This window comes from Canis lupus, chromosome 28, assembly GCF_003254725.2.
Source record: "Canis lupus dingo isolate Sandy chromosome 28, ASM325472v2, whole genome shotgun sequence".
Taxonomy (NCBI): Eukaryota; Metazoa; Chordata; class Mammalia; order Carnivora; family Canidae; genus Canis; species Canis lupus.
Window position 1 is genome coordinate 17694160 of NC_064270.1, and position 8271 is coordinate 17702430.

General features: G+C 41.0%; 2 long non-coding RNA genes across 3 annotated transcripts in view; one reads left to right on the forward strand and one right to left on the reverse strand.

The window, feature by feature from the left end:
- LOC112672302 (uncharacterized) overlaps nt 1-1061 on the reverse strand; it is a 61833-nt gene extending 60772 nt beyond the window's left edge. Inside the window, exon 1 of one of the 2 annotated variants that reach the window (XR_003144169.3) lies at nt 964-1061. This is a non-coding gene — a long non-coding RNA (uncharacterized LOC112672302). The remainder of the gene's footprint in view (nt 1-963) is intronic. The other variant, XR_003144172.3, reaches the window with a different exon arrangement.
- A 68-nt stretch (nt 1062-1129) lies between these two features.
- LOC112672595 (uncharacterized) lies at nt 1130-4658 on the forward strand. Its single transcript, XR_003144372.3, has 3 exons — nt 1130-1205; nt 2520-2578; nt 3637-4658. It is a non-coding gene; the product is annotated as an uncharacterized LOC112672595 (long non-coding RNA).
- Nucleotides 4659-8271: the final 3613 nt, after the last annotated feature.

Below are 8271 nucleotides of genomic sequence, written 5' to 3' on the forward strand. Positions count from 1 at the left end.
ATCTGTAGAAATGGGGCAAAAAATTGAAGATCAAGCCAGGGGACATGTCTGAGGAAATCAATACTATTCCTACCTCCATGGCAACAACTGGATATGTTCCAGAGAAGTGACCATTCTGAGCTTCCTACCTTGCCTAACAGAGGAAAAAAATCCTATATTCATGCCTCAAAAGAAGTGCATTTGCAGACAACTTTATTCTGTCCTATCATATTTTCATCAAATTATAGCAAACAGAATAGAAATATTGCTTTATAAACTATAAACTTCTAGCATTTCATGACTAGGTTATTAAACATATGCAGTGTTTCTACAGAAACCAAGGAAAATATGAGTGTCCGTTGCATGATAGGAAAATGACGAATTCATGTTCACCTTTCAAAGCTTGGGACTCATTCCACCACCCCCCAAAGTATTTTTTTTAAACAACAGTTTAAAGAATTTGAATTTATGTACCCTGAGAGTTAAGATAAAAATAAATGTGATTGTGTGACCAAAGGAAAAGAAAGAACACGAGAAATGTTATAATGCAGATCTTATGTGGAGAAAGGTCTTACTTAGGTCTTACCACTAGATCTGCACCCTTTTCTTTCTTCAATTTATTCTCTAAACAGAAGCTGGAGTTGTCTTTTGAGAGTCAAATCTGATCATTTCATTTCTCTCTTATAAAACACTTCAAGCATTCTTTCGGTTTCGTGTTTGAACCAAGATGTTGAGTTTTAAATGGTCTGTGAAGTCTGACCTATGCCAACCTCTTCTTCATCCCAACCAGGCACTCTGCTTCACCCCTGTTCTCAGTGCTATAGTCACACTGGGGTTCTTTCAGTTCCTCAGGTATATCACCTACTTTCCTTTTCCAAATTCTTTTTTTGTGTATTATTTCCTCTTAGTATCTACATCGCAGCTAATCCATTATTAGTCATCCTTCATTTCCCAGATAGATATGACATTCTGTCCTTATCTCACCTAAGAGTTATCATGCTTGTAATTATTTGCTCAATTAGATGGAAGCTCTTTGAGGACATATTTGCCTTATTTGCCCATGTTGTTTTAGAATCTGGTTGGTGCCCCGTGTCATAATAAGATTCCAGTAATCATTTATTGAATCAACAGATGATTCTAGTAGATGTTCAATAAATATTTGTGGAATAAGTGAATAGAATAGAGAGTGGGGAGAGAAGCAGAGAATCACACTACACATAAATCAGGTCAGTCGGATATCCTCTCACTATGTGAACTTGAGGTTGTTTCAGTCTGATTCTCAGTCATTTATTTCTATCCCAAATTCTGTGGGTGGGATTAAAATTAGACCAGTTAATGTATACAATTAATAATCAGCAAATAAATATATAGTAAAGCTAGATTAACTTCATATTGACTGGTTCGAGTTTTATGATGATCTCAACCTTTTTACTATTTGTAAAAAGAGGGTTTCCCGGAAGGTTTCATTAATTGGGCACTTTACTGCTGGCAGGAGTAGAGATTGGGGCCGCCTTCTTGGAAAGTAGGTTGGGGTATTGGTAACCTTAAAGAAATGGACCTGGGAACCCTATTTTGAGGAAGCTTTCCTAAATAAATAGTATAATTAGAAATGCAGATGAAGACAAAGATTTACACATTATCATATTCAATGCAACCATTTTTACAATGAGTGTAAATTTGAAGCTACTGAAATGTCAAATAATAGTAGGTTGCTTGAGTAAATTATGACACATCTACCCTGTGACTGTCAATAAAATGATGTGTTTAAATGATTTCTAAAGATGCGGAAAGCTTATGATACAAATAATGGGTGTAAAAAGAAGAAAGCAGCATTGTACATCAGAAAGACTTTGACAGTGCAAAGATTATACAATCAAAGAAAATAATCAGAAGGAAACAGGCTGATGTGTTTTTATCTGTGTGTGGTGAGTTTATGGGCGATTTTGACGTCTTCCTTCTACATTTTCTAGTCTCACTTGTCAACACCACACCAGCCATGGCAACCTAAAAGCAAAAAAAAAAAAAAAAAAAAAAAAAAACAAAAGGAAAACCACGAACACCTAAAGTGTATATTCTTTTGAATAAATAAAAAAACTTTTATAAAAATGATAATTTCAGGAAGTAAGGGAGGGGGAGAGTGGGACATTTAATTTCTTGCTTTAAAAACTTTCAGCATGTTTATTCACTGAGCAACACCTGCCAGAGAATGTTTATGCTTACTCTTGCTGTGCACGCTGTCTACACTGATATTCCTCTAAAACGTTAGTTAACTACATCAGGCAAAGTCTAGGTCTGATCCTTCCTGCAATCCATGCCTGGCTATTGGCTCGTTTCAATGAGGAGGAGCTCCTTTGTAAAATATATGCAGTATTTACATTTTAACCTGAAATAATACCTTAACCCCAAATAATAAATTCTCCATACTGGATTCCCAAGGGAATAGAGCAAGTTTTGCATGGCAAGGAGGCACAGGTTTACAAGAGAGGGGAGCCCTTTCTAGTGCTTCTTAAAGTCAACACTTGTTCACATGCCACATTTAGGCACCATCAAGATCAAGATGGGCATGTTCATATCAGCTGTCTCTTCACAGTGGTGCATGGTAAGTGCTACTAACCCATTTTACAACTGAGTTAAAAAGAGCTATGTGACCTTATAGTCACAAGATAGAAAGGGGTAGAATAAAGTTCCAACTCAGGTCTTTGAATTGCCAATCTTAAACTTCAAGAATTAAAAATATAGGGGCACTGCTTTAAGCCCATAGGCAGCTGTGGTCTCTAATCCACAATGCCAAAGATTAGTGTATTGATAATGAATACTCACTGCATGTCTGGCACTGTCAGAGAACCATGATACATGTTCATTCATCTCATCCTGACCACATTCAGCCTAATACATAAGTAAATGCTCAAAATGTGGGATTGAACAAGATTTTAAAGTATATACTATTATTATCCTTCCTTTACAAGGTGAAGAAATTGAGGTATAGTTTAGATCCTGTAACTTCATCGATGATGTATGGTCAATAAGTGATGAATTTGTGCTCCATAGTCAAGCAGTCTGGCTCAAGAGCCCCCTACTCATAAAATATGGCCAAAAGCCATTAAACCAAAGTTACCAGATGGGCATATGTGAGTATCATTTGGAGAGCTTGTTGCTACTGTAGATTTTGGGGTCCTGCCACAGAGGTCCTGACCGAATGAATCTAGAGAGGAGTGTGGGAATCTGTGTGTTAACAAGTGTGCTCAAGTGCTTGGGAAACAGCCAGTGTGTAGAACTAACATTTAAACCCAAGAGTGCTGGCTTGGGACTTAGACAAGTGTTGGAGCCTGGGCCATTCATTGTGTGATGGGATAAACTGCATAAACTTTCTAATTTCAGATTTCTCATCTCGTAGAAGAGTATGAGGATTTGATGAAAAAAATATTGCTTAGTACAATGCCTTGCAAGTAGTAGTTACTCCATAAGTGAATTATCATAAAAAGAACTATCATCATTGTTTATTAAAATTATTATATTGGTATTTGATCTAAATAATAAGTTATTAGGCAATGAGAATTAACATTATTAGCTATAAAATATTGTTAATTTATTATATAAACTTATCACTATTGTCATGACTATTGCTATATATATTTTTTTTTTTTTTTCTTACAAAAGCCAGCTATTATCTCCGGGTTATCCACGGAGCAGGATTCCTATAAAATGACCTAAGCCGCTTAGCTCCCAGAAAACTCGGGTTGCAGCAGAGGTGACAGAGGAGGCTACTGCTTGTTTACTTACAGCCCATGGAGCCGCCAGCCACCACAGCTTCAGCATTATCAATATGGATTTTGAAATCACCCACAGCTAATAGCCCAAATTAATAGCCTCGGGGTGACTCCAGAGCAATCGAGAAAGAAAATCCATGACTTCACTAAAGACGCCAACGGCTATTCAGGAAGAGAGGTCTACATTAATTAACAGCTGTGAACACTGTAAAAGCTGGTGCATTCGGGAGAGAGAGGCAGCTAAAATGAACCAAACACAAGAATCCCACCAGGCTGTCCAGGTTAGGAAGCAGAGAGCACCACCCTTGGAGAGGCTGGGCTGGAGGTTGCCCAGCTGCCCAGGGGTCTTGCCCCCAGGGAGTCAGACGCGTTCTCCTACCAGCCCTGCGTCCCATTGCTCACAGCAGCCCCTAGGGCAAAGCCTGGCCTTTCGGCATCAGCTCCAAGCTATAGGAACATTTAGGTTTGGGTTGTGCATAGAACTCTGTGGTCCTTTTCCTCTGCCACAAAATCATTCAGTTCCAATGGCCTCCTTTCTTGAGGTCCCTGCTGGCTACTTGGCAAGGCGGGATTCCGCCTGTAAGGAGGGCTAAGGATGCTAAAACAGTGATCATTATCCTTCAGCAGCCTCTCTCGGATGCTCTGCACTTAGGGAACTGGTGCCTAAGAATACTTTCAATCTCAGGTGAGAAAAGAACATACACTTAGGATAAACTGTGGTGTCCAGAGCCTATAGTAATCAAGGCAGTTGTACTAAAGGAGTGTAGTGACCTGGATTTGAGTCCCATTTTGTCATTTGCTACCTGAATTAATTTAGGTAAGCCACTTAACCTTCCTGCATTTCCCATTTGTGAAATGAGATGAATGCCACCTACTTTGCAGAGATATTACAAGATTCCTTAAACTAATGCATATATTGGGGATCCCTGGGTGGCGCAGCGGTTTAGCGCCTGCCTTTGGCCCGGGGCGCCATCCTGGCAGACCCGGGATCAAATCCCACATCGGGCTCTCGGTGCATGGAGCCTGCTTCTCCCTCTGCCTATGTCTCTGCCTCTCTCTCTCTCTCTGTGATTATCCTAAATAAAAAAAAACAAAAACAAAAACAAACTAATGCATATATTATATACATTATACATGTAATCTGTATCCTAATGTATATAATATATATAGCATGGTATTCACATTTTAATTATGTTTTATTTTTCTGAGTATATTTCTCCCTATGTGATTTTATTCAGTGGTATAGCTTTAAATACCATCAATATGGTAAAAACTACAAATTTTCGTTTCTAGCCAGGATGTCCGTCCCAAACCACAGACTATATATAAACTTGTCTACTCAACATCTCCTTTTTGATATCTAGTAGGCACTTGAAGCTTAACAGTTCCACACCTGAGCTCTCACATTCCATTCCCCATCAGCGCTGATGGCTCAGGTCAAAAATTGTGTAATCATCTTTTTCCTCCTACTCGTCACAGCCAATCCTCAGAGCAATTCCTTTTAGCTCGGTGTTCAAATAGACCCCAAACATATCTCCTTTTCAATTCTTCCATCACCACCCTTGTGGACCATCATTTCTCACAGGGGTCATCACCATGACTTCTAAACTGGATACTCTGCTTCTGCCTTCATCCCTTCCAACCTGGTTCAATCTCCCGCCAGCACATTGGCTGGGTCCAGGCTTTCAGATCATGTGACCATTGTATTCAAAACCTTCTGGTGGGTTTCCCATCTCTGAGTTAAGGGCGAAGTCCTTGCTTTGGCCTACAAAGCTTTATGTGATGCCCCTGCCCACCCCCTACCACCTGTCTGGCCTCTTTCTTCCCCCTGTACTTGTTTACTCTGCTCTAGGAACACTGGCCTCCTAACATTTCCTTGCACATGATAAGCGAACTTTTGCCTCAGGGCTTTTGCACTTTGGTGGAATACTTTCTGGAATTTTCTTCCCTCGGGTAAGTATGTAGTTTAACCCTTTACTGCTTTCAGGTTTCTGCCCAAATAAAACAGACAAGCTTTCCCTGATCCCCTATGAAAATAGCACTTTGCTTGCTCCCCTGCATTCCTTTTTGTGTTTAGCTGCTTATTTTTCTTCCTGGCATTGATCACCATTAGATGTATTCTATGTCTAAGTACCATGTCATTATCCCAAGTAGAATATCAGATCCAGGAGAGCATTGCATTTTCTGTTGTGTTCCCTGATGTAATCCTCAATATCCAGAACAGGGTGTGGTACCTAATAGAAAGGCAATAAATACATTTTTTAAAATCAATGAATGCATGAATGAATGATTATTACTAGTTGAGTTTTTTGGAACTGATTCCAGGTCCATAAACACAGGTATATATATCCTTTGTATTTTTTGTGTGTGTTTCCTTTGTGTTTATTCTTGCTTGTTTACATGAAGGGGGGTGGTTCAATAGGAGGGCAGAGAAGTAGAAGGTTCCTCATCAGTGTACTCACCTCAACATGGCACTGAAAAGGAAAGCAACATCATACTCATCCAGCGATTTCTGGGCCAAGGCAGTGTCCGGAGAGTATTGGAGAGCTCAGCTGTCCACTCATCAGGGAACTTGCTCTGGACCCAGAGGACTCTGGGAAGTACCACTCACTGGCCAGTTTACAGATGCCTTCATTCCTCCCAAGGTGAACTAGTGAAGAGCAGCTCCACCTCACACTCCTGAGCGCTGTGGACACAGACAAAGTGAGTCCTTAACTCCTGTTAGCAGAAATGCTCTCAGGTAAAGCTGAGGTCAATGGCTATGGAGGGCTTGGAAATGTTATCATTTATAAAGCAGAGTTTTGCATTAAGAAGCAGACCGGGTTCCAGTATTGATTGTCCAATTATTACCCTATAAGACCTTTAGGAAAATTTCTAGGCTCTCTGGCTTTGCTCTTCCCAACTGGTTAAAAGGGCAGGCTGGACTGATTGGTACTGATGTCCAGGCTGGTAATGAGATGTGGCCTGTAATTTACCTATATTTGTGTTAAATCTTACTTCTGCAAATGAAGCCATTTTGTCTCAGGCAAGTTACTTAACTATCTAGGACTTGATCCTTTATCTGCCAAATGGAGATAACAGATTTTAAGGTTAATTATAAGGATAAATAGAGGTAATGCATGTGATGAGCTTAGATTTAGGTCAACCATGTAGTAAGTGTTCAATATGTTTATTATTAATGTGATCATCCCCATTAAAAAAATCCCCAAAGTTCTTTTTTTTTTTTTTAAAGATTTTATTTATTTATTCATGAGAGACACAGAAAGAGAGAGAGGCAGAGACACAGGCAGAGGGAGAAGCAGGCTCCATGCAGGGAGCCTGATATGGGACTCAACCCCCAGACTCCAGGATTACACCCTGGGCCGGAGGCAGGCACTAAACCGCTAAGCCACCCAGTCCCCAAGGTTCTTGACATGTGAATTGGCTCCCAGAATTTTCTTGTGAGACATAATTTAGATTTAGAATTCTATCTATCTATAATCTACCTATCTGTCTATAGGTCAGAATTTCATAAATAGGCATTAGATGGAGTTCTAAATCAAAACCATGTTTGGGTACCTGAATTAGGGTGAGAAAATTGTCCTTGACAGGTCAGCCATCAAACACATGTGGTGCTTCCAGCCCTAGGCAGTGAGCAGGGACAACTGCCACTATGTGCCTGAGCCCCATTCTACACTTTTAAGGAGGGATAGCCCCTGCTGGGGACAAAGGATGATGGTGGGATGCAGGTCTTTCCAGATCAGTACCACTTAGTCACTGCCCAGAATGGAGAGAGTGTCATGGGGCTGGGATAGAGTTGGGGAGGTCTGGTGTGGCCCAGGGTGCTGGGAGCAGACAGCTGAGGCAGAGAGGCTGGGGGAAGGGGTGGGTCAGGACCATATGTGAGCTGAGGCTTCCAGCCCCTGGGCATGCTCCACTACATTGAACTCTGCTTACAAAATATCATCAATAACCAAGTTGCTAGGAATTTCAAGACTGATACCACAGAGCCCTGAGCCCCTCATGCAGAGCCTTTTGAGTATCAGGCGCTTCTTGACTGAGCTGAGTGTGGGGCCTTTGCTCATGAAACCAGCCCTGAATCCCAGCCTGGCAGAGCAGAGGCAAAGGCTATACAGACTGCACTGCCTGTCATGTAGCAGGCTCTCCCTGCCAACTAGGTTATATTCAAATTGTCCGAAACCTCTTCTACCAGTGCCCCATTCTCGAAAGAAGGCACGTCTTTAAATTGCAAATCTAATCATATTATTCATCTGCTTAAAATATTTCAGTTGCTTCTCTTTGTTCTGAAAATAGAGTTTAAACGTCATGTGGTCGGTGGGTCCCTGTCACAGTCTTCCTAAAACCCTCCTGATCCCTCACCCCACACCCCTTTCCTCCTCCATCACTGTCCTCCAAGATCATTGCTCTTCACTTTCCTTAGGCTTCCTCCCATCTTAGGTCCTCGGCCATGTGTAGGGAAAGAAGGAGTTCCAGGCAGAGAGAAAAGTCTGTGTGTCTGTGTGAAGCCTTACTCATTTGTTGGCTT